We start from the raw sequence: 27,891 nt of genomic DNA, 5'->3' as shown, positions 1-27,891 counted from the left end.
GCTTTGGGTAGTAGAGTCATTTTCACAATGTTGATTCTTCCAATCCAAGAGCATGGTATATCTCTCCATCTATTTGTATCATCTTTAATTTCTTTCATCAGTGTCTTATAATTTTCTGCATGCAGGTCTTTTGTCTCCTTAGGTAGGTTTATTCCTAGATATTTTATTCTTTTTGTTGCAGTGGTAAATGGGAGTGTTTTCTTAATTTCTCTTTCAGATTTTCCATCATTATTGTATAGAAATGCCAGAGATTTCTGTGCATTAATTTTGTATCCTGCTACTTTACCAAATTCATTGATTAGCTCTAGTAGTTTTCTGGTAGCATCTTTAGGATACTCTATGTATAGTATCATGTCATCTGCAAACAGTGACAGCTTTACTTCTTCTCTTCCGATTTGGATTCCTTTTATTTCTTTTTCTTCTCTGATTGCTGTGGCTAAAACTTCTAAAACTATGTTGAATAATAGTGGTGAGAGTGGGCAACCTTGTCTTGTTCCTGACCTTAGTGGAAATGCTTTCAGTGTTTCACCATTGAGGATGATGTTGGCTGTGGGTTTGTCATATATGGCCTTTATTATGTTTAGGAAAGTTCCCTCTGTGCCTACTTTCTGCAGGGTTTTTATCATAAATGGGTGTTGAATTTTGTCGAAAGCCTTCTCTGCATCGATTGAGATGATCATATGGTTTTTCTCCTTCAATTTGTTAATATGGTGTATCACATTGATTGATTTGCGTATATTGAAGAATCCTTGCACTCCTGGGATAAACCCCACTTGATCATGGTGTATGATCCTTTTAATGTGCTGTTGGATTCTGTTTGCTAGTATTTTGTTGAGGATTTTTGCATCTATGTTCATCAGTGATATTGGCCTATAGTTTTCTTTCTTTGTGACATCTTTGTCTGGTTTTGGTATCAGGGTGATGGTGGCCTCGTAGAATGAGTTTGGCAGTGTTCCTCCCTCTGCTATATTTTGGAAGAGTTGAGAAAGATAGGTGTTAGCTCTTCTCTAAATGTTTGATAGAATTCGCCTGTGAAGCCATGTGTTCCTGGGCTTTTGTTGTTGGAAGATTTTTAATCACAGTTTCAATTTCAGGGCTTGTGATTGGTCTGTCAAATTCTTTCAAACCAGAAAACTCACTATGTGAAAACTGATGCTCAAGGTTTTGTGTGTAGAGTTGACAGATAAAACACAGAATACTCAGATTTGAAATCCAGATAAACAAATGATTATTTTTGTATAAGTATCTCATGTAATATTTGGGACATATTTATACTAAAAGAAAATTATTTACAATTTATCTGAAATTCAGATTTAATTGGGAGCCCTGTATTTTTGTTTTCTAACTTTGGCAACTCTAGGTAGGGAGGAAATAGAAGGGAGGGAGTTGCATTGAGTGACAGTGCTTATCAGAAGTCTCCCCTTGGGTCACGAAGCAAGACTCCCCTCCATTCCTCTGGCGACAGCCCATTCAAACATACAAAGAAATATGTAGACTATCATTTTCTTAATTGTTATTTATTTATATTTATTATTACTATATAATACTATATAATAATTACATTATTATTATTATGTCACAAAGCAATATAAGAGGTTGGAGGAAGAAACTCAGGAAAAATATTAATACATTCTCTTTTTTGCCATATTCCATTTTGAGCCCTTGGAGGACCTATTTGTAGCTTGCTAAATCACAAGTGAATTGTGAGATTTATTGTCCCTAAGTTTTCAAATGGAATTCTTAGGGGTATATTTACTATAAAGATGTTTCATCACAGCTACATAGTTTCATGCATCATTGGGGTCCACATTTGCTTCATAGTCTAAGCTGAGGGTACAAATCCTGGTTGGACTGGAAGAATGAAGCACCCAGGCTGAGTTATTCATAGATTTCCTGGGGCAGATGGGTTTTAAATTAAGCTTTATGGGAGGAAAAGAACATAGGTTAGACTCTTCTATAAAAAAGAATATTGCCTAGTAGGCTGTATCATAGAAATATGTAGGAGCTGGGTAAATGGTATAAATAAATGGCTAAATTATAGGACTTTTAATTTACATGAAAAATATCAGTGTGATATTCAGTTTTAAGTATGAAATCATATAAATACATATGTCAATTGCCCATACACACTTGCATTTTTTCTGCACATTTGAAGAATGGGAGATTCTAATTAAAAATCCCTTTTCATCAGAGCAGTGACATCACATGTGCTTGGGAAGATTCAGAGTAGAACATCTCCTGTGATATGCCTCACCTCATCTTTCTACCCTCAAGTCACAAATGAAGACAATCTGACATGCTGATGGTAGGTGATCTTTTTTTTTTTTTTAGCTCAGACACTATGTTATGCCTTGCTGAAAGAGAAATCTATAAAAAGGGAACTGGCTGTTGAGGCTAGACATGCAATGCCCTTCCAATGCTATGCTACTGAATTTCAGTTTCCACATTCACCCCCTAACCTAAATTTTTCAAAGAGTTAAACTGTAACAAAATACATGTTGCACTAAGTTTATTCTGATCATATAATTTTTCTTTGATGATTCAGAAAGCAACCCAAGCATCTTAGTATGCTTCCAAGCCATCAATTCCATAATTTATTTAAATTGAGGCATAGGGTGTAATGAAAAGACTGTGGGGCTTAACACCAGCTCTACCATAATATGGATAACTGAGGACAAGTGTTCAACTCCCTGAGCTTCATTTTAGCTAACAAGAGTTATCCTTTAAGAAATAATGAAAGGAGGCACGGACTACCTGTTAGGCCCTTTGGCCTCTCAAGCTCCAGTTCTCACTATGCAGGATCAGAGAAGCAAATGGTATGAGGCACCATCCTGATTCTTTATCATGCCTAGAAATTGGCAGTTTATTTAAATAAATAAACAAACCCCGGATTAAATAAACCCATTTATATCTATAAATATTTAACTATTACACATAGTTACAATTTTTAAAATTAACAATTTACACATATTTAATTATTCAAAACGTAAAATACAATTTTAAAAAGTCAAATTGATTTGGGATTTCTGGCTACTTGTAATCTAGAGCATAGGTTTGCAAACTACAGCCCAAGGGCCAAATCCCACCTGCCAACCAGTTTTATAAGTAAAGTTTCATTAGAACACAGCCATGCTCATCTGTTCAAGTATGATCTGTGGCTGCTTTCCTGCTACAGTGGCAGTTGAGTAGTCATGATAGGGATGGTATAGCCTACAAAGCTCAAAATATTTACTATCTGTTATTTTATAACAACAACAAAAAATGTTGCCAGACTTTGATTATAGATCAAAGGATTTTTTTCTGTTGTAAGTAAACTTGAGTGTGATCCATTTAGAGTGATGGGCAGGAATTTATTCATGGTCTCCAGTGGTGACCAAAGCACAGCGCAACAAGGTGGTAGCATACCAGACTGACAGCTTCTATAGTTAGAAGTCAGATCTGGCTTCAAATCCTCCCTTATGTAGATAATATACATGTGAAATTGTTGGGAGGATTAAAGCTAAGCATGATTTAGTAAGTGCCCCCAAAATGTTCAATCTTTCTATTTAAATAAGTTTAAATAGAAATTTAAATTTCTATTCTGTTTCATCTCAGAAGAAAGAAAGAGAAAGGGGGATCTCTCAGGTATAGTCACTCTGATAAAATGAAACAAAACAAGGTCCCCTTGCAGCACTATTTACAATAGCCAGGTCATGGAAGCAACCTAAATGCCCATCGACAGACAAATGGATAAAGAAGATGTGGTACATATATACAATGGAATATTACTCAGCCATAAAAAGGAACAAAATTGGGTCATTTGTAGAGACATGGATGGATCTAGAGACTGTCATACAGAGTGAAGTAAGTCAGAAAGAGAAAAACAAATATCGTATATTAACACATATATAGAGAATCTAGAAAAATGGTACAGATGAACTGGTTTGCAAGGCAGAAATAGAGATACAGATGTAGAGAACAAACATACAGACACCAAGGGGGGAAAGCGGTGTGGTGGTGGTGGTGGTGGTGATGGTGGGATGAATTGGGAGGTTGGGATTGACATGTATATACTAATATGTATAAAATGGATGACTAATAAGAACCTGCTGTATCAAAAAAAAAAAACAAAGCAAGGTCCCTGTGTAATTTCATCTAAGCATAGACAAAAACAAGGTCACAGGGCCATCCATAAAATACCAAATACTCCCTTTCCTGATTAAAATTAATGACTTCTTTTTCTTCATTGAGCGTAAAATTGTTTCTGCCTTATGACAGCATCCAGTACAGAATGAAGCCCCACATGCTTAGACACTCCCCTGAATCACCCCATGAAAGCTCAAACCCTGTAATAGATTGTTTCTAACACTGCCTCACTGAGGTGCCCATGGTTCCCCATGGTGTGTGCTTTCCCTTCTTGCAATGAATCATAAACCCAAGTTGTCCAACTACAGGTGTCCCTGTGGTCTTTGGCTGAAAGTCGTTGACAGTGAGATATGAATAGTTTCAGTTTGTTTTATTTGTATTATAAAAACTATAAACTGTACAATGGTGGTAGCAGGGAAGAAGAGTAATAATTATTGAATAATACTATGTCCTAGGCATTTTTCAAACGTTATTTCTTTCGATTCTTATAATTCTCATTTGAGTTAGATATTGTGATCTACCTTTTACTGACAGAAGAAGCTAAGGATTGTTGAAGCTGACCAAGGTCTGGGGCATGGAAGATGTGTGTGTCACTTAGAAGTGTATAACGGCTGAGAGAATCACAACTTTTGATAAAGAAAGCCAATCTAGTAAGGAATAAAGCCTTTGTCTCCCCCTGTGACAGCCTCTCTTGTATATATCACACAGTGCTGGGCACTGGGGCCAGGATGCATAGATTGTCTTTCTGAACATCTTAGAAACTTCTCCATTCCTCCTTCTCTTAGACTTAAGCCCTCAGAGCAGCTGTTAGTTATGTCCCTGCTGTTAGCACTTACAATACAAGGTTAGGAATATGGGATGAGAAAGAACCAACCACCCAACCACAAGCCTTCAGAATCACCCTGGGAGATCAGTCAAACCACTGATGTCCAGAGCCCCACCTCAGACCCCTGGATCAGAATCCATGGGGAGACCTTGATATTGGTGCCCTTAACAAGCTGTTCAGGTGATTCCAGTACAGACTCACCTTGAGAATCACTACTTTAATGTAAGTGAGTGTCATATTCCTTGTTGTTTCTCCAAATTTCATCCACACATCAAGTCTCATTTAGGAGTCTCAACCTTCAGACCTCTCTGTCTTCAGGGACGTTCCTCCTCACTGAATTACCCCAGCACTCAGAGTCTGCATCACACAACTCATGCCTGAGTATGGAGGCTGATGGGCAAAATTCAGGACTTGAAGACAAAATTCACTCTCCTGATCTGCCAGGGTATCCAGGTGACCTTAAGCCTCGATTTCATCATTTGCAGTGTAAAGGAAAAATAGTCTCAAACCTGGCCTAGGACAGAGTTTTCTGTGTAATCCAGTTCACATGTTCTTCTGGAAAGCAATTAGCTTTCCTGATAAAACACTTTAAATTTTTTCTAATAAGACTTAATACTATTGAAGACCTGTTTTAGAAAACTAGTTACCCACCCAATCATTTGACTAATGATTTGCACTTATTCTTTTTCCTTTTATGTGATCTAATAAGATTATCTAACCACTTTTTTTTTTTTCTGTAGTTGCCTCTGCCAAGAGAAAAGTCTTAGAATCGGTCTGTTCCAGATCTTTTCCCTTAAAGGAAATTCGACATTAAACTTTCACGTTCTCTTAATTAAATTTTCTGAAAAAATTAATAGTAAAATAAAGATTAATATACCTACCTCCTCCTTATAAGCTACAAAGCATTTGACAAATATAGAGTCTCATAATGACTTATGACCTTTGCATTTGTTTTACATGGATAAATTGTGTCTCTCCAACTATATTATTGTCTCCTGGAAAGCAGGGATCATAAGCATCTTTGAATATTTCTGTATGTCTTTCTCTCTATAATATTATAAAGAGTGAAGTAGATATAATAATTCCTATATTCCTATCAAAATTTTTTTCTGAAAATTAAGAGAAATTAAGAGAAACTGAAGTGTTTTATGTCAAACTTTCTTCATGGGAAGAGATCTGAAACAGACCAGTTTAACAATTTTGCTCTTGGTAGAGATGTTTGTAGGTTAGATTATGTTTAATGGAGTATGGACAGAAAGAGAGAGGGAGAAAGCGGGGGAGGGAATTGATGAATGTGACGATTTTTTACTTAATTCCTGAATCTCATGTTCAGATACCAACTAAAGTTTCTCTAAATTAAGCCCTTGCATAGAATACAGTCTGTGCTTGATAGGGTCATGGCTTTGCAAAGAGATTACAGTTTAGGAAAAGATAAGACCTGCACTAAAATAATCTTATGCAGTCTATGCTGAATTAATTACATGAGTGGCAATGTATCTGCTGTGAAATAATAAGAAATAAACATATTGCTCTGCCCCTGGTTCACAGAGCTCCTAAAACCATTGTAATTTGGTGGCATTAAAAGTGTGGATCACAATATTCCAAAGAAAATAATGTGTGATGTGCATTTGAGGAAAGAGGAGATGTGCTAATAGTTGATGCAGAGGAAACAGACTGGAGAGTAGTGGGATATAATTTATGAAAAGTATACAGTCAGGTGTTCTCAGACTAGTCCCCAATATTTCTAGACCAGAGATAGCTGGAAGCCAGAATAGATAGGCAGTTTATTTTTTCATGTGATTCTAAGTATAGAAGCAAGAATTTGCTTTTTACACAAGAGAACAGATATTACGGTTCCATTTATGTGAATAACTTAAAATAGTCAAACTCAAAGAGACATAAAGTAAAATGGTTGTTACCAGAGGCTGGGGTAGGGGGAATGGGGAGTTATTGTTTAAGAGGTACAGAGTTTCAGTTCAGGATGATGAAAAAGTTCTGGAGATGGATAGTGGCGATTGTTGCACAATAATGTGAATGTACTTAATGCCAATGAACTGTACACGTAAAAATGGTTAAAATGGTAAATTTTCTGTTATGTATACTTTACCAAAATTTTAAGAAGAAACAGGAAAAGAGTTTTTTAGGGTGGACTCTCCATTTAGGCAAGAAAGCATAATTCTGGTGAGCCTTTAGCTGTACAAATGGAAGGTAAGTGACACTCTGAGTACTGAAGATGCTTCAGACGTAGGTGGGCCACAGTTCTGTACAATGGGTCTTGCTCTTCAGAGATAATTATGATATGAACTTATTTTTGACACCCTCTAACTGGGGATTAATGTAGGAAGGAAGAGACTTGAATTTGTGGATGTAAAGATAAGGAGGGGAGAAGACCTCTGCCCAGGATGATAAGTAGGTCCCAGCAGCATGGCCTCACACCAGGGCTAATGAGAATGGCTGCTGGGAAGAAGTGCTGATGCCTCTAGCAGGTGATCTCTAACTTTGAGTTTTTCATTTCTGTCTAAAACATTGTAATTTCTTAAGCTTGTTATCAAGCCTTCATATAATTCGTGGGCCAGAAAACTATAGCCCATGGGCCAGCCACATGTTTTTGTAAAGTTTTTATCTGATCACAGCAATGCCTATTTATTTATGTGTCATCTCTGGCTGTTTTCATACTACAACTGGAGAACTAAGTAGTTGCAACAGATATTGTATGGCCCTCAAAACCTAAAATATTGATTATCTGGTCCTCTAAGAAAGAGTTTGCCCCAAAAAGGCATGTCACAGGTTCAAGTTAGTTGTGTTTGAGAGGAAACCGAAGGGACCTTGTCCACCTGTTGGAATAAAGTGGACCAGAGAGGTGGAGAGATGATATTCAGATAGACCTGAGGGCAGCAGTTAGACTGAGGGGCACTCCCTGTCGTGGATTTGTAGAACGTGTGAGCCAGGTCTCCAGAAATCTTCGGGAGGGGACTGAGCTCCTCATCATCACTTAAGCGAGACCTTGGACCAAGAACAGAAATGAGCTATATATTTGAGATTCCATGTATGAAGCTTCTGGTTTTGGGACTCTGTCTGACTAGTCTTAATCTCTAAGGAGATCCAGTGATATGCAAAACCTCCAAATATTGATAATTGAACAAATGATATCACTTAATGCACAGATACTGCACAGGCACACTCTATAATTATACCCCAAAGTGAACAGCAAGTTGCTATTTCCCTCACAGTTTCTGAGGCAGAGGGAGAGTGAAGGGAGGGGAGGAAGTAGGACGCACCCTTTAGAATAAGGATGTTCAGGCATAGCACCAGATTATACAAAGCTCTGTAGTCTTTTCTTTAAACATTTCTTAAATATTTTTCAATCTTAGGATTTAAACTTCCCTAAAGAATTTTAGGGAAGTTTACAACCAGCTATTGTAGATTGAATTTCTCTTTCAGAAAATGAAATTATTCCTAGAGAGAGAAGAGAGGTATGTTTGGATCTCAAGTCATTTCCCACCCCCTGTAGCTGTGGGGACTCCCCAGCCAACAGTGCTCAGATTTTGGCATCGTCAATTAAGCATGCACTGGAGGTCAGGCTGAACTTCTTTATCAGGGAGCAGAGTGATATCCTAAACCCTATTAGATCTGACTTTTGGATTGCCCAGGAAAACCTTCCATTTATGTGTAATGCTCAGCTGGTACAACTTCTACCTGATGCTGAGAATGCTGCTATTCATTAACAAAACTTCACTCTCCAGTCCCTCGATCCCAGAGGGTAAGTTATTGGAAAATCTGTAACATGTGAATTAAATTCAACAGACTTCGCTCTTTTTAAAAAATGGCTTAATCTCCAGGAAGTATAATCTTTAGTTGACCAAGTATTTTGAAATCCCAGTTACGTCCAAAGTTGAAAAGAAAAGCAATCTTTGGACCTAGTAACTACTGTTTTTAGAGCATTTGGGGTTCAAAGCCTTTAGTATTTATTGTACATAATCTTAATGACAGTGTCTTTATCTTTTCATTCATTCATATATTCATTCCAGAGATGTTGAGTACTCAGTGACAAACACCATTCTAGAATACAAAGATTAAAAAAAAGCATAGTTCCTGCCTTTAAGGAAATCATATTTTTAGGAAAGAGACTCTGTTTAGATTAAGTTTGATTATGATTGTCATGAATAATGCCATTGTCATCAAAAACAAGATAGGACAATGAAAATATTTGATGAATATTTTTACATAACTCAATAGATTTGAAGACATTTTGCAAAGCAATATTTTCAGAAATGTTTGGCCAATTACAGAATTTTTCTCAGGGTTATTACTTGGAAGGATATCACTGATGTGTCCATATTAAAGTATTCTTTAAAATATTTTTGATGTGTTATTTTAGTCATAATATGCTAACATCTCTTACGGTGCCAGCACAGAGGCTTAGACATGGTAGACACCCAATAAGCATTCCCTTGAATTTTAGATTTGGAATTTTTAGGAATCAGCTAGTCCTGTGGTCCTTAATCTTAACTGGGTTTTAGAGCACTTTGAAAATCTAATGAAATCTTTGGAACTTTTTTCCCATTAAAAAAGCACATATTTACAAACACTTAGATTTTTGTATACAATGTTAGGGAATTGGTGGATTACCTTAAGTATCATCCATAAACTCCTTTGGGGTCACATAATCTAGTCTATATCTTCCATTTTATAACTGTTAAAAATCATTGCCAAGAACCGGGATTGGAAAATTATGGCCCTGAGGCCAAATCCAGCCTTCTTCATTTCTTCTTCTTGTACAGCCTGAGCTAAGAATGGCGTTTACATTTTCAAATAGTTACATTTTAAACAGTTATGTAAGAGCTTGTATATTATCTTCAACTTTGCCTTTTGGCTTGCAGAACCTAAACTATTCACTATCTAGGCCTTATAGAAAAAGTTTGCCAATCCTTGCCCTAGAATGGTCAGAAAATCTTCTAAATCACTCGGTCAATTACTAGAAAACAGAGGACTAGGATTCATACCTCCTGATTTCTCATCCATTGGTCTCTCATTACTCCTATTGATCAATTAAACTGTTGACTGATTGATTTAAACCCAATAAAAAAGAAAACAAAAGGAGTTGTAAATCTGGAGTACTTGATAAACAATTTCTTAGATAAATAATTGGACATTTTTGCAGGAAGTTGAAATCCAGAGAACTAAATGACCTATCCAAAATCATATTACAAATTTGTTAAGGAAGCAAGACTAAGCTGTGAAACTCAGGCTGCGCATTACTGACTACTTTTTTAAACTTTGCATTATTTTCCATTCCACATGTTTGAAATGCAATACTTCTTGTGAAAGGAAATAATGGTATGGAAGGAACTTACTTAAGGAAAATATTTGAACAGATGCTGTTGTTAACTTCTAATTAAGTGATTTTTAAAGCTATTTTCAGATTCCTCCTGTCATGTCATACTGTAAAAATGGAATGCAAAGAATTATGATAACCATTATCACAAAATCACACATGCTATCTTGAATATATTCTTTTAGAAATTTCAAAGTACCTGATTGCTATTGATTGTTTTCTTCTATCGATCAGGGCTGCCAAAATGGTTTCAAACTATATATGACAATATTAGCAATAATAGAGTTTAAAGAGTTTCATAATAAAAAATAATAAAACTACTTAAAAGATAAACATATGGGGCTTCCCTGGTGGCGCAGTGGTTGAGAGTCTGCCTGCCGATGCAGGGGACAAGGGTTAGTGTCCCGGTCCGGGAGGATCCCACATGCCACGGAGCAGCTGGGCCCGTGAGCCATGGCCGCTGAGCCTGCGCGTCCGGAGCCTGTGCTCCGCAACGAGAGAGGCCACAACAGTGAGAGGCCCACGTACCGCAAAAAAAAAAAAGATAAACATATGAATAATATGTGAAAGCAATACCAGATCCCCTAAAGACTTCTATGAGGTTTTTAGCCACAGTCCTTTTTTTTATTTTCTGATCGATTTTGAAAACATTTTTGTCCATATTTAACCACTAATAAAAATTAGGTGTCAAACTCAGAGTAGTGTGTACTACACAGGAAGAACAAAACAATTGTTTCTATAAAGGAGGAGTTGTGGTCAGAGTAGATAAGCTTGGGGTTTTTTTCAATATATTTTTTAACATCTTTATGGGAGTATAATTGCTTTACAATGGTGTGTTAGTTTCTGCTGTATAACAAAGTGAGTCGGCTATATGTATACATATATCCCCATATCTCCTCCCTCTTGCGTCTCCCTCCCACCCTCCCTATCCCACCCCTCTAGTTGGACACAAAGCACAGAGCCGATCTCCCTGTGCTATGTGGCTGCTTCCCCCAGCTATCTATTTTACGTTTGGTAGTGTATATATGTCCATGCCACTCTCTCACTTCGTCCCATAAGCTTGTTTTTCACAGTAAGACTGTCTGCAGATTCTGAACTAGGACTACGTTGGTAAGTCTGGCATGCTCTCTTTATGCATAACCTCTATTCACATGCCCCCCAGCCCAAGTCTTTTGCACTTACCTGAAAAAGCCAGATTTCTCAGGGAAATGTGCAGAGTTAGGCCATCTGTCTGAATTCCAAATCTGATTCTTTTTTAATGACAAGGCTGCTTGGGCACTTCCACGGTCTGCATGCACTCACAGGGCCTGGCCAGTTCACCAAACAAAAGGAAGCTAGTGTTTTAAGTTAAGTTCTGCAAAGAATCAACAGCAACCACAAAACCTCAAGACCATTTCAAACACACTAACACTGAAAAACCAAGCTCTTAAAGATGAACAGTCCAAGTTGCAAAATTATAGGAAGGCCAACTGTCAAGAAATTCTTTTTTAAGGTTTTAGGACTACTATGAGAACCCATTTTAAAAAAAATTATTCAAACTGAATTTTGTAGAGAATGGGGGGAAAAGGCAGTGATATTATAAAAATGTGTGCTGAACTGTGTGCTGTGTTTAGGGTGGAAGAATATATATATATATATATATATATATATATATATATAATTTCCTTTCAGAAAATTTACGGAGTTGTTCTATACCCCATTGGGGACCTAGGACTTCTACTCTTATAATGTATTTTGGTGATTAGCTCTGTCATTGATATATAATATTGACTAAAACATGACACTAACATCAGCTCATTTAATTAGAGTTAAGAAAGAGGATATTTGAACCAGAGTCTATTATAGTGCCAGAGGAGGGGAGTATGTTAGTCCACAGCCTCGTTTTTTAGACCATGAACATTATCTTCAAAAGAAGTTCTGCACACAGTGATAAAGATATACTGCAAATGTTGAAAGAAAACTAAGTTCCTCAAACTGCTCTAACTTGCCTGCCATTTTATGCAACACTATAAATTAACATTTTATCAATATTGTAATTATCTTGTAAATCACCTAATAACATATAGAAATCTGTGACTTTAGATTGCTAATTTATTAAATATCAACATTTTAAACACCACTCGAATTTTTAAACTCTAATTTGACATTTCTTTATTTAAAAAAAATTACGGGAGCATCAAACTTGTACCGTCCCTGAGTTCTCTCTACTTTAAAGGCCCAAATTAGAATTATGATTTTGGTAACTTCAGATGATTTGTGGTCTCCTTTGCAATGCTGGAATACTAATATTCTAGGCAAACATTTTGCAGCTCTTGTTACTCATTGTTCACATTTCTCATTTCAAACATAATGTTATAAATGCACCTGATTTTGTTTTTTCAGTTGCAAGGGAAGTATTCTACATCTGGAAAGTCTTCAATTTCGGCAGGTGTGCACCATTTGTGTTATAGGAATAAAAATGTTATATGCTTCAAAATAACTCATGCTGGAGGAATTTCAATTCTTAGTAATGGTAGAGAAGACTGTTATAGACAAACCCACCCTCTGAGAAGAACTAAAAAAATTGGATAGCATATAAATTCTATTGGCTTTAGAAAGCTGGCCAGGCAGTGAGAACCTGAAGAAACCAAATCCCCGGGAGAAGAGAAGTACAAAAAGTGAACCTGATTTTTGACTCTTTTTTACTCAAGGTGCTCCTGTTTATAACTGGCCACTGAGAAGCAGAGAAATCAAGCAGAAAAGGGTAGCATTATTGGCAATAAACAATGGGAATTTCATTATGATAAATGCCACAATCTTTCTAAAATATTACAATTCTAAATTTCTTGCACTTAATAATGTAGTTTCAAAATATATAAAGCAAAATGATGACACAATTAAAAGGAAAATGGACAAATCCATTATCATAGGAAGATTTTTAACAGATGTCTCTTAGTAACTGATAGACCAAGCAGATAAAAATTCCATATGGATATAGTAAATTTTTAACAATGCCATCAATAAATTTGACCTAATATACATACCCTATATCCAGCAAGAGCAAAATTCACATCAAATGTCAAAGCCAGTTAACTAAGTGATGGGTATAAAGGAAATCTCAACAGAGATCTAAAAACTAAAATTATACACAGTATATTTTCTGACAATAGTAGTTAGGCTAGAAATCAATAACAAAAAAGATAATATTAAAACTTTCTTATGTTAGAAAAGTTCTTGATATAAGTACTTTTAAATAATTCAAAGGCTAAAAAAAATGAATACAAATGAAAATTAGGAAACTTTTTCTTTGAATGATAATGAAACTTCAACTTGTCAAATCTTTCAGAACACAATTAACACCATACTTAAATGCTTATATTAGGAGTGAAGCTGAAAATAAATTCTCCAAGCATCCATGTCCATAAGTTAAAAGAAAAATAAACCTAGGGAGAACAAATAGAAACAAATAATAAAAATAAAAGCAAAAGTCAATAAAATATTAAACAAACATGCACTGGAGAAAATCAATATAAAAGTTGTTTTTTTAAAAAAAGTTGGTTTTAAAATTTGATAAATCTCTGAAAGACAGGTCAAGAAAAAAAGAAAGAGGGCACAAAACACGAATATTAAGAATGATTTTATTCAAAGGAGGGATTTCAGTACAGATCCCACAGTTAAGAAAATGAAAACAAGAGGATATCATAACAGCTTTAGAGTAATAATTTCAATGAAACAATTAGATGGTTTTAAAAGCCATAATTTTCCAAAACTGCCAAAATACCACAAGAAGAAATATAAAATACAAATAGTTTAATATGTAGTAAAGAAATTGGATCTGTAACTAACATCCTTAGAAAACAAATTTCCAAGCCTGGCAGTTTTACTAGTGAATTCCTCCAAACATTTAGAAATAAAAATCAATCTTACATATACTATTCCAGAGACAGAGAAAGAGGAAAAATTTCCCAAGTCATATTTTGAGGTCATTGTAACTTTGGTAGCAAATACTGGTAAGAACATTACATTAAAGGACCTAAGGGAGCCCACTCTCTTATTTATATAGATACAAAACTCTTACAAAATGATAGCAAAGCAAATCCAGTGATATATAAAAACGATAATACAATTATTCCAGGAGGGCAAGCTGGTGTAACATGTGAAAATCGATGAATGCAATTCACCACATCAACAGAATAGAGGAGAAGAATCATAATCATCTCAAACAGAGGCAGAAAGATCACTCAATAAAATTCAGCATCTATCTGTGATTTTAGAAAAGAAAACCTACAAACTAAGAATAGAAGGATGTTTACAACATTTTATAGCAAACATCATGCTTCAATGGAAAATATTGAAAGCTTTTCTTTTGATATCAGGTATACGTAAAGGATGACTTCTGACTATTAGAATACTATTCAACATTGCATTCTAATCTAGGATCTATCTTAACCCAGTGTGTTGAGGCAAGACAATCAATAGAAGGTATAAGTATTGGAAAAGTAGAAATGAAACTATCTTTATTTGCAAGAGCCCTGATTTTATACATAAAAATTCCAGATTTTTGTAGTTCATATAACTGACAAAGGACTCATATCAAATATATATCAATAAGAAAAAGACAGATAATACAATAAAGTTAGTATACACAAAATACATTAACAGACAATTTGCAAAAAATTTCCCAATAAACCCACAAAATGTTGGTCACTCTTATTAGTGATTTGGGAAATGCAAATAAAAACTGCAATGGAATATCACTACACACCAGATAGCTGAAATTTTTAAAAATTTTTTTTATACAGCAGGTTCTTGCTAGTTATCTATTTTATACATATTAGTATATATATGTCAATAAACACACCACCAAGTGTTGCAGAGGGTTTGGAGTGAATAGAATATTCATATACTACTAGAAGGAGTGGAAACATGGCACAACTAAAGCTTTACTTCTAAAGCTGAGTATACACATATCTCATGAACTGGCGATTGCATTTCTAGATACACACCCAACAAATAATGCGTATGTATGTGTTCCAAAAAAGTTACAAGAATGTTTGAGACAGCAGTAGGTATAACAGCCCAAGTCTAAAATCTTCCAGATGTCAATCAAAAATAAAACGTATTATCAGAAAAAAGTGGGATGTATAGAATTGCTCTTACCATGAACATGAATAAAGTACTGCTACATGAAAAACCATAGATGAGTTTTGCAAACAATGTATTAGTAAAAAGAAGCCAGACACAAGAGAAGTCGCTGTGTGATTATGTTCATACAAAATTTAAATACTGGCAAAACGGATATGATATTATAAATCAGGTAGTTGTTACCTCTGGGATAAATGAGAGGAGTAACTGAAAGAAGGGGGACTTCTGTGCTATCTCCTGGTCTGGGTGGTTGCTCCCGGTAATTCTGTGGTTGTACTACTATAATTGGTGCACTTTTCTGTCTGTACATTATACTGAAACAGTAAAAGTTTATTTGAAAAAATGACCCTCACTGGAAATTCGGTGCTATACTTGATTTAACACTAATTATTTTCACAGTTCTATTATTTCCACATAAGGGTTCAGCCAACAGTCTCTTTCTTCCTTGAGGCTTGAGATGGAGTGTCCTCCCCTTCCAAATTCCTTGCATGCTCTTGCTCATTTTCCGGGATATGATGCTAATACATCCTCTTCCTCACTTTGAAATATGTTTGGTCAGTGCTTCATCCCCACTGAAATAGTGCCAGAACAATTCGCTCCAAATCCATATTTAGAGCTCATTAAGAGAAAATTTGCATGTGGCATTTGTGAACTTCCAGCTCTTACCTATTAAATCAATGTGCAAAGTACACTTTGGTTGAACTCTGCTGCAGATCTTCAGAATCATCTTAATCACATAAAAAGAATGATTTCCAATATTGGCACCCCATATAAAAATGAGGCTGGTGATGATAAAATGTCAAATATTTAAAGAGCAGGAGAGGGATCTATGAAGACAGAATCTCAGTGTTTGAAGATAGGCACTGATACTAGAAACACCTTCCACGTAATCATCCAGTCTCTACCTGTTCATTGACAGCTCTGATGTTTAAAGCTATTCATTACTTACAAGCTGAAATGTCTCACTATACCATCTACCCACATGTTCAATTCCCCCTCTACCACAGAGAAAAACTTAATCCCTTTTCTATACGACAGCACTGTAAGTGCTGATAATACTTGACTTGTCCAGTCTTCTCTTCTCCATGCCTGGAGCTTTGTTCTGTTAAAACAATACATGTGTGGTGTGGCTTTGAGCTCCTCCATCCTCCTGGCCACTCTGCTTTCAATACCCTTCAGTTTAGTTAACTTCCTCCTTCTTCACAGTTTATCCAGAATGGCACCTAATGCCTTCAGTGTACTCTGACCTGTGAAATGATGTCTCTTTGTTATATGGTGCTTTCTTTAAGAGCTTCCCACAAGCACATTTTCCACCATCCTGTGGTTTAGACCCAAGAGAAGACCTTTGCATTGATCTTTGCTAAACTTTACTTTGCTCCAGGCTTTTCCATAACTTTTTGGATCCTAAATCTGATCACCACGTCGCCATTCAAGGTGTCCAATAGACCATAACTGAAGCTCAAGGCCTCTCCCAGCCACCTGAAAGCTTCCAGTTGGGCAACAGTCCATTCATGTGTGTCCTTCAGCTAGAGCCATTCTCCAGATATCATACAGCCTAGGATTCCAGAATGTCAATATGGCCAGCAGCTACCTTGCTGAATACCTGGATGAAAACCACATAACCTATGTCTAATGAATATTGTTCATCTTCATTCTGGTAACATGTCCAAGATATCCCTGTCACAATTTAACTTTCCAGCCACGTGAATTAGCATGTGGACTCTGTACTCACAGTAGAACACAAGGATTTGGAAATCATCTGCGTTCAAGTTCCTCCCTTTCACCTGGTTAACTGATTATCCTCAGAAAAACCACATAGACTCTCTGAGCCTCATTTTGCTAATTAAGACAATAGGCTAATTGCCTAGGCCTCTGCTGGAGAATTTTGCTTTGATTTGTTTTATGATGTGCATGAACTTTGTCTAAAGCAGCATTTTCCCTGTAAATTATTCCATGAATTGCCAACTCCACATACAGAATGTTCTGAAACAGACTATCAAACATCCCCATGAGTGCAAAGGCCCAAAGTTTTTACTATTTAATGCATTCAGACACTATATTTAGTTATTAAAGAAAAGTTGCCACCTGTAAAGAAGTACTGTTATACAGGAAGGTAATGATGATGAGAACAACCATAGTGAGGATAACAGTGATGATGATGACGATGCCTTTATATTCAAACTGTGGCTCCCACCCTGAAGTCTACACCATAAAACTTCTGTTGTTGGAATAACTAATAACACTCACCTGGCTTCTCATAGTATGAGGAGTTCTATTTATATGCATGTCAGGATATTGTAAGGCATTTCAGGGCAGTTGCTAGGGTGACAAATGAATTACTTATATGAGGAAACATAAATGTACCTCAAATCTATACTTCCTCTCAGCAAGGGACTAGATTTGAGGTCTATGTAATTCCTAGGAAACAAGCTTCATGGTGCCATTTTTAAAACAGAACTTGGTTTTCTAGAAGCAGAGCATCAACCCTTGCACTGTAGGAGACTGCCGTCCTATAAATAGATAAGAAATCTAATGGTATTTTGACTTAGGCAGGAAATCTTAGAACATTGGGGAAGACTTTCAGTTTTCAATGTATTTATTCACCAATAAATTTCACACACACACATACCCCAAATAGATCTAGTAACTGGATCACCAGAAACCTTTATTCTAGGCTAAGCCAGGCCAGCACCTAATCTGAGCTTCACACATCCCCACCCCATTTTCAGAAATAGTCTTGGGCTTTTCCTCTTGATCTTAACCTTAACTTTTTGCCTCATCATCCATTTCTATGTACACCCAGCTCCCAACTGTTTGGCTTTGTCTTCCCCTTAGTGGATCTGTGCTTGCCCTTTGTAGCTTAAGGTAGATTTGGCTTTTTCAGTTCCAGGAAGCCTCCCTACCTGATTGAGCCCTACCCTGGAACTCATCATTGATGGTTTCCTTGGTTACCTAACACTCACTCCTCAAGTGAGAGGTTGAGAGCGTTTACTTGAGAATGGGCAGCTCTTGCCAGAGAAGTTTAAGAGACAATTGCAATAGACCTTTCCTTTAGCAGCCCCCAAAGTTTCATTCTCGTTGAAAAAAAATCTCCCCAGGTTTTCTGTTTACTTAACATTTTTGTCTCAGTTCTCTATTTTGGTCACTGTGTCTCCAGAGTACATTTTTTTCTTGAACGATAAATTTATTAATTTATTCAATGAATACTTATTGTACCAGGCATTGTACTTAACGGCATAGCTCCAGAAGCTTCATGTTAGTTTGATTCCTGCCTTTGCTGGGGACCCTGTCATCTGCTTGTGCAACATCACTCATGGGCCTCGTCACATGGGCCAGCACTCTGCTAGAGAGTGTCTCTTTGTCTTTGAATTCCTTCACCTGGGAGTACAAGTCTTCCCATTCACACTCTCTCTCTCATTTGCTATCATCCCCAACTTGTTCACCAAAAGCTTAATTTCTCTACCATAATAAACTCATTTGTTTAATCCAGTGTCCATATGTCATGTACAGTTCAACAGAAGATGAGATCCATGAAATTAGGGACTGTGATTTATCTACATCCAATTGACCAAAACTTAGCAAACAGCACAAAACACATTGTATACATTCAATAAATGATTGCTTAGTGAGTGGATGGGTTGATGGATGGATGGATGGTTGCTTAGTATGTGCCAAGCAGATACTAAGAATTTTATATAAAATAAATAAACCCTGGGGATGTAATGTTCATCATGGTGGAACTAGTTAATACTGTATTGTATATTTGAAAGTTGCTGAGAGTAAATCTTAAAAGTTCTCTTCTCAAGAAAAAAAAAAACTTGTAACTATGTGCAGGGTTGGATGTTAACTAGACTTATTATGGTGATCATTTCACAATATACACAAATATCAAATCTTTATGTGGTATACCTGAAACTAATATATGTCAATTATATCTCAATTAAAACTAATCAATAATTATATTATCCCCTCAGCAATTGTAGGGAGTAGGAATCATTAGTCTCATTTTACAGATGCAGAAAAACTCAGAAATATTTTGATAACTTTCCCAAGATTATTGTTAACAGTAATACTGTAATTTTGTTTATTAAGTTATAGTTGATTTTCACTATTATATTAGTTTTAGTTGTACAATATAGTGATTCAAAATTTTTATAAATTATACTCCATTTGTAGTTATTATAAAATATTGGCTGTACAATATACCCTAGTAGATTATTTATTTTATACATAGTAGTTTGCATCTCTTAACCCTCTACCTTTCCCCTTCCCCTTCCCTCTGCCCACTGGTTTGTTCTCTATATCTGTTAATCTTTTTTGTTATATTCACTCATTTCTTTTATTTTTTGTAGTCCACATATAGGTGATATTATACAGTATTTGTCTTTGTCTGTCTGACTTATTTCACTAAGTATAATATCCTCCAGGTCCATCTGCGTTGTTGCAAATGGCAAATTTTCATTCTTTTTTATGACTGAGTAATATTCCATTGTATATATAAACCACGTCTTCTTTATCCATTCATCTGCTGATGGACACTTAGGTTGCTTCCATATTTTGGCTATTGTAAATAATGCTTGTATGAACACTGGGATGAATATATCTTTTTGAGTTGGTGTTTTCATTTTCTTTGGGTATATACCCAGGACAGCAATATTGTTATTACTTGGTATCATGTTAGTCAGAGTTGCATTAACGATTAATAATGATTAGTAACCCTGTTAGCTAGCATCCATTGGATATTTATGCCTTCAATAAGTATTTTCTTCACATTATCTTATATAGTCCTCAGGTAACTGTAGAATAGGGCTATTATTATGTCTATTATATGTATTTTTTAATGCCACATCCAAAAGTGTCCTATAGGTGCATGACACTCTGAATGAAAGATGTGAAAGCTACCTTTTCACTTATTCACAGTTCTTTCTCCATGGCCAACACAGGAGGTAGAGCATACAAAGAACCCCTGCTTCTGCTTTTCTAGGAAGAGTATTGCCCAAAGCAAATAAAATCAGTAGATATCTACAGTTGCTCCTTCAGTTCTTCAATACTAGAAAGATAGTCATCTGGACCACTAAATTAGTTTGAATTTATCTCCCAGTAGGGATAGCAGTCGGGATAGGACCACAAGGTTTTGACAAGCTATGATAGTATTAAAAAATACATATATTTCTCTTACACGCCATCTCAGACAATTAAATAGCTAATTAAATGTGGTGTTTTTGTGATGAGGACACAACTATGAATCAAGTTCATCTAATGTCATCATTCCTAATTTTATTTATTTTTATTAAAAATTTTTACTGTGGTATAGATGACATATAACTAATTGTTATATTAGTGGCAGATATACAACATAATGATTTGTTATTTATATATACTGAAAAATGGTTACCACAATAAGTCTAGTGAACATCTGTCTCCTTAAATAGATACATTTTTCCCTTGTGATGAGGACTTTAAAGATTTACTCTTAGACACTTCCAAATATGCAATACAGTATTATTAACCATAGTGATACTAGTATTCTAGTACTAGTAATACATAGTATTATAATATATACATAGTATTATAGTATTATAATATAGTATTATATATAGTATATATAGTATTATAATAATACATAGTATTATTAGCCATAGTGATACATTACTCTTATATCGGCTTTCCCAATAGAGACTGATAGCTCTCACAGGATTTCTTCACTTTTTAAAAATCTTAATTCTCTCTTCTCTTCCACCTGAATCATTTTTAAATATATAATCATTTTTATAATATAGTATTTTATAATATAGTATTTTATAATATAGTATATATAGTATTATAATAATACATAGTATTATTAACCATAGTGATACATTACTCTTATATCGGCTTTCCCAGTAGAAACTGATAGCTCTCACAGGATTTCTTCACTTTTTAAAAATCTTAATTCTCTCTTCTCTTCCACCTGAATCATTTTTAAATTTCTCTGGGTCACTTATTCTCTCTTGCGTCAGATCAACTGATGCTTTCTAATGCATTCTTCATCTCATTCATTGAGTTCTTCAGCTCCAGAATTTCTGTTTGGTTCTTTTTAATAATTCCAATCTCTTTGGTAAAGTACTTCCTCTGTTTATTAATTTTATTCCTGAGTTCATTAACTTGTCTTTCCGAGTTTTCCTGTAGCTTGCTGAATTTCTTCACAACAACTATTTTGAACTTTTATCAGTTTAAGTAGCAATACTTCATGCATTTGAATTTTACCGCTGGAGAATTGCCATTTTCTTTTCGTGATACTGTATTAACATGATTTTTCATAGTGGTTGATGAAATGTGCCTCTTCTGTTGCATGTGAAGTATCAGATACCTTTCTTATTTACAGAAGGAAGGCTTTGTTTACTTTGATTCTGACAGTTCAACAATCTAGCGATTGGAAACCTTTCTTTTGCTTTCCAGAAGATGGTGCTATAACACAGGGTTTTGGTTTGTTTTACTGAACAGACTCTCCATGCTACACACTTTCACTTTCCACCTCCTCTGCCAGAGAGGTCGCCCCTGCCACCACCACAATCCCAGCAAGTGGCAGTGTCGGTCTGGGTTGTGAGGCTCCCCTGGCCTGTTCCTCCTTTTCCTCTGCCTCCAAACTCATCTCCATCCTGTTCTGATGGCTTGCTGAGTTCTCCCGTCAGGTGGGCTGCACCTCTACAATTTCTCTGTCTCCCATGAGTGCCCAGTTTTGCACTCTCCAGATTACCTTCTTCCTTTTGGTAGCAAGTGGGGGTGGGCAGGCTAGTGGGTGTGGATCCACATCTTCCTCTGAGGTCCTATCCACTTCCTCTCTACTTCTCACAGGTGGAAAGGTGGCTTTCCCGGGTGTCTTGGTGTACTGTGCAGAGGCACTTTTGATGGGTTATGGATGTCTGGTTAGTTGTGAATCAAAAAGAAGAGAAAAAGGGAATGACTCTTGCCACCACTATGTCCACATCACTCTCCTCAAAAACTTTGCTTTAAATAAGAGTGGCCCGGGGCTTCCCTGGTGGTGCAGTGGTTGAGAGTCCACCTGCCGATGAAGCGGACACGGGTTCGTGCCCCGATCCGGGAAGATCCCACATGCCGCGGAGCGGCTAGGCCTGTGAGCCATGGCTGCTGAACCTGCGCGTCCGGAGCCTGTGCTCTGCAATGGGAGAGGCCATAAGTAGCCCACGTACCGCAAAAAAAAAAAAAAAAAGAGTGGCCCTAGGATAACTATAGAAAAGTATATTTCTTTTCTATTTATTAAATATTTCACCTTTTTGAAAATATAAATCTAAATGATATATCTTGGTCCTGGTCAGCCTTTATCCTGATGTGATAATGCTGCAAGGATGGCTGTTTGCCACCTCTAGTGAGACTTGTGAAAAATGATGCTCATCATGTCATGTCTCTGACTGCAGCCCAGGACACAGCTCATCAGTGGCAGAGGCTTGTCTCCAACCAGCTGATGCTGCATCACAACCATGTAGATATACAGAGAATTAAACCTCCTGTAGCTATGGTGACAATAGACTGGAATATCTGTGGGTACATCCTGTAACAGGGCCAATGTCACAATAGTGACCCCAGCAGGTTTTAGGTTCTCCACTGGACAGGCTCACAACAAAGTTTAATTTGAGTTGAGTTTTATCTATACTGATGCACTCATTATCTTTTGTAACACATTGTTATTCACCACTCTGTGTCCTAGTTTGAATAAGCATCTTCAGGAAGCATATATCTTTTTTTTTTTTTTAATTTTTGGCTGCATTGGGTCTTCATTGCTGCGTGTGGGCTTTCTCTAGTTGCAGTGAGTAGGGACTACTCTTCGTTGTGGTGCACGATCTTCTCATTGCAGTGGCTTCCTTGTTGCGGAGCACAGGCTCTAGGTGCACCAGCTTCAGCAGTTGTGGCTCGTGGGTTCTAGAGTGCAGGCTCAGTAGTTGTGGCGCACGGGCTTAGTTGCTCCGCAGCATGCGGGATCTTCCTGGACCAGGGCTCAAACCCGTGTTCCCTGCGTTGGCAGGAGGATTCTTAACCACTGCACCATCAGGGAAGCCCACATATATCATTTTATGGGATGCTTTAGGCAGGGGTCAGCAAACTTTTTCTGTAGATGGCCAGATAGTACATATGAGCTCTGCCACAACTACTCAAATGTGCCCTTATAAGTCAAAAGCAGTCATAGACAATAAACCAATGACTGTGGTCCAATAAAACTGAATTTATAAAAAGAGACAGCAGGTCAGATTTGGCATGTGGGCCATATTTTGTGGCCTTCTGCTATTAACAGAAACAATTGTAGTTAGATGCAGGGTTCTAGAGCAAACTTGAAGCAGTTCTGAAGAGTATTATATAAAATAATATTATATCAAATATATATATTATATTATATAAAATCCAGTTTGATCCATCTTCAGACTGCTAAAGGTTTCAAATCGTTGGAATCTTGATCCAATTGTTAAACATTCTGAGCCACCTCAGACATTTCACTAAAGCACTGCCATTCTTACTTCTTGCCCAGGAAAATTGTGTGAGAATAGGTGTAGACCTTCTGAAATTTATCTGGTACCTTTTTTCTTTCCTCTGCATTATCTTTGAGCATAGAAAATGGGCAGAACCTCTAGTTTAAAAATTTGCCAGAATAAACATCTGATCTGGATACTGCTGCTAACACTTTCCAAATTTCTCTTTCAACTCAAGGGCTCTCATCTGTTCAGTTGGTACATAGTGGGCTTCATGACTATTCTCTTGCCAGCCATGGTGCAAAAAATCTCCCAGGCTTCTCAGGAATTAGCCTGAGTGATGGCGAATTGCAGTATGAGTGCCTGTAACCAGTTATAATCTTGAAGGACATTTTGCTCTGAAATGAGTTCTAAGCTGTAAACTCACCCATTTTAAATTTTAGGGTCTTGTTAAATCAGTCAACAATTCCTACTGTAACTGAGTCATCACAAACAAAATTGTCTTGTTATATATAGGATTTTAGAAACTCACACATTAAGAGATTTTGAAATTTATTCCCTGATCAATTTCCCATCCCTTTCCTTAAAATGTTCCAAAATAAAACTGACCCCCATTTTGGCTGCTCATTCCCCGCCTCCCCAAAATAGTAAATCTCTTTTTAAAATTGTCTGTGCCACGGTAATTTTAGAGAACTTTGTCATTAAAAAAAAAAAAAAAAAATCACCTTTATTCACATAAGCAGTCTAGGCAGAAAGCACGTATTTATCACATCAGAGAAAGTTCTTTCCGATAAGACCTATCTTGAGGCATAGGTTCGGACAAGTATCTAACTTTTGGCAGGCGGCTCATTGGGAACACACTCGCTGACCCAGCCCTGCTTTAACGACCTTGCAGCACACTCCCGTATCATTTGCAGAAGCATCCTACTGCAGCGTAAAACTGTGGTGGCAAACTCCTGTATGAGTTTTTTTTAATATAAACAGTTCAGAGTTTCTGTCATAAAATTAAGAGTTTCCCTAATAAAACACAACATCTGCATTTTATATCTACCGTGGGTTATGAGCCCCAGCAGATCAGAGAGTTTGAGTTTGCCTTTTCCTCCTCACTAGGTACCAGGTACAGGAAAGCTATTCTGAGTTCCAGATTATATCGATTATAAAGCTATCCACCAGAAGACATTTAGAAATAACCCTCCCTAGGAGACCTTTCACATCAATTGCCTGGCTGATCTTAGGAAAGAATTGTGAGCAACAGATGGTGGAGGCTGATGGTCCATTCTCATTGGCAAACACATCCAGGCTCTCATTTTCTTGGTCAGCCATAAAGCCTTAACATGGAGAAGGAAATAACATGAAATAAGATGAATTCTATGTAATACAAAGTCCATCCAATTAATACTAAAACCCAGCTGGACTGGAGTTTCAAACCCCTTCTTGGTCTTTAGCTTCTGAAATACAGAGCAAACACCAGCTTTGTTGATAGTGACAGTGCCCCAGAGAATAATTTTTTTTGCATAGCGTCAGAGCCAACCTCTGCAAACCATGTCAACCTACTTTTCCCTCTGCAGTGAATTCTGGGAGACTCTTCTTTCAGTCTCTTAGACCACTAATCTGTTCTTATATCAGCTTTGCAATTCAATTCATCTACTGTTTTCTTTTTAATTTCCAAGGACTCTGTCTCAATTTATAACATCTATGAATTCTCTTTTGTTAATGTTTTGTTTGTTTCCCCCATTAACTCTGCTTCCTTGAATATTTCCTTTGTCTTCATCTTATCAGTGCCTCTGTTTCACACTATTAGCCTTCTTGAAAATTTGAAGATTTAGAACTCTATGCTGGTATTTTGAGTTGAGGGTTTAGACGTAAAACACTGTTGGTCACGAGTCTATTTTCATTCCCCAAAGAGGGTTCTCATTCTCCTGCTGTGGCTAGAAGTTCTGATCATGGACTAGTGGTGTTTGTTGACAGGAGGGCCTGGGGATGAGGTTGGGCAGAGTGGGCAGGAGGTCAAGTGAGTAGAGTGGTGCTCTCCATTCTTCCCGTCAACCAAATGCTTCTCTGGGAATCTCTATGTCAGAACTTTCTCTACAGCAGTTCCTGCCTTGGCTTTAATCTAGGGGTAAAGCCTGGTGTCTACTGCTCCTTTTCCATTTTTAATTCCCAGCTGTCACCCAAAGGTAGAGCCTAATCTCCACCTCTGCTCTGCCTCTTGGTCCAGCCCAGTCTCCCCAGAGATTTCACTGGCGGGCAGTGCAAGTGGAGAAGCAGCAGCCCCCAACTAGCTCAGCTATTTTGAAGGAAGACCTTTAATAAATTACCCCAATGGTTGCCTTGTTTGCATTTGTTGACTCTGACTTTAAAATTTCTCTGGATCTCTTTGGAGAGGAAAGAATCCCATCTGAGATACTTTTCTCCAGCCTGTATTTTGGGTTGTATTCTTTTAGCTCTGATTCATAATTGCAATGCCTCAAGACTTCTGCTCTACTGATAGCAGACTTTCATTTTTTTTTCCCATCACTGTTGGAAATTATATCTTTTAAAATACATGTTTCAGATCTGTCAATGAACTTTGGGACAGAAGAGGAAAGAGGTGCAAGTGCTGAATCCTTCAACTTACAGCAGTAGTTTGAAGAGGTTATTTAACCTTGTTAACAAGAGGCAAATCTTGGTAAAGATGTATGGGTTTGCTTTATCATTTACTCTCTGTCTGTCTCTTTCTGTGTGTGTGTGTGTGTGTTTGTGTGTGTTTGTATGTGTATGTATGTGTATACATATATTTATATTTTTCCAAGCCTTAAATGATCTTTTAAAGTATTATGATCAATTTTATGGATGAAAAATTCAGTTGAGGCTTAAGAACAATTAACTTGATATAATTTCAAACAATAGGTATCTTCGAACTACACCTGATCTAGTACATCATTTTATCTAATTTTTTATACTTTTAAGTGATTTGCCCCATCTAGACTTTGAACTGTATCATTTCAGGATAATCGTTTATTCATCTCTGTCACTAGTGCCTAGTAGTGGCTGACATATACAGTAGGCACTCAATGCATGTTTGCTAAAATCAGTTGAAGTGAAAGAACCAGGACTCTAATCCAAGTTTGTCTGACTTCAGAGTATACGTTGTTTTCACCACATTCTCCATCAGAGCTGACAACTGCTCTAATTCTTTAGAGTTAAGACATCACTCCCTCCCAATGCAATGTAAGGAAACTGCATACTCTTGCAATCCCCTTCCTCTAGCTTGACACATTTCCCCAAGTGATCATTTGCGTATTCAGTAACTATTCTCCACAGAAGTCTCTAGCAATGAGTTTTAGAGACTAGAACCCTAGAGAAGACAAGCAACATGTCTCCGTTTTGCTTTTTCGAGTTGCTTCCCTGGTGGTCCACAAACTTAGGATAACATACAAGTTGGAAAATTAACCAGATGTGAAAATAAAATATAATGTCAGGAGTAACAGCTTTGGAGACAAACAGAAGCAATCAATTAAAGCTGAGGCTGCACCAGTGCTGGAATTCAACAGTGTCTGATCATGATTAGCAAACAGCACTTAAAGGCTATCAGTTCACATAGATCCATTCAGGCTAGTGCTTTTGCTTTGGTTTAAGAAGAGAAAGGAGGCTGTACATGCAGGTTTACATGAATACATAAAGGTTCAAAAAGGGCTAATGGAAGCAACTTCAAGTATCTTCCCAAGACTGAGTCCATGGGCTCAGTTCTAAGTCTTACAGAGGCAAAAAGATCTCCTTTCACGAGGAACACTTTCAGACTTTCAGGCATGAGTAGGGTAACTTGGATTTCCAGACCATAGATGAAGTGCAACACAGAGTGGGTACGATGAGCATGGTCCTCGTTTCTGCTCAGAACCCATTAACTATCATGATTCTAGTCCTGTGAATTAGTGCATTGATGATGGGGGCCACAGAGTAGTGACAGGACACCCATGGAGACCAGGAGGTCAAGCAGGAGGTGCTGTAAGCCCACTGGAAACTTGTGAAGAAAAACAGCAGTA

General features: G+C 36.9%; 1 protein-coding gene and 1 long non-coding RNA gene across 5 annotated transcripts in view; one reads left to right on the top strand and one right to left on the bottom strand.

Moving 5' to 3' along the window:
• GPR141 (G protein-coupled receptor 141) overlaps positions 1–27,891 on the bottom strand; it is a 186,881-nt gene that overhangs the window by 51,621 nt on the left and 107,369 nt on the right. For 2 of the 4 annotated variants that reach the window (XM_067746738.1, XM_067746740.1), the window contains one exon: positions 11,469–11,593. The exons of the other annotated variants lie outside the window; for them this stretch is intronic. The gene's annotated coding sequence lies outside the window, so the exon portion shown is untranslated. The remainder of the gene's footprint in view (positions 1–11,468; positions 11,594–27,891) is intronic. 4 annotated transcript variants of the gene reach the window in all.
• LOC137229195 (uncharacterized) overlaps positions 1–27,891 on the top strand; it is a 176,189-nt gene that overhangs the window by 46,864 nt on the left and 101,434 nt on the right. Inside the window, exon 3 of the long non-coding RNA XR_010945589.1 lies at positions 2,192–2,305. This is a non-coding gene — a long non-coding RNA (uncharacterized lncRNA). The remainder of the gene's footprint in view (positions 1–2,191; positions 2,306–27,891) is intronic.

This window comes from Pseudorca crassidens, chromosome 8 (genome assembly GCF_039906515.1).
Source record: "Pseudorca crassidens isolate mPseCra1 chromosome 8, mPseCra1.hap1, whole genome shotgun sequence".
Lineage (NCBI taxonomy): Eukaryota > Metazoa > Chordata > Mammalia > Artiodactyla > Delphinidae > Pseudorca > Pseudorca crassidens.
The sequence above is the reverse complement of the archived record's forward strand: the minus strand, read 5'-3'. Positions and strand labels throughout refer to the sequence as shown.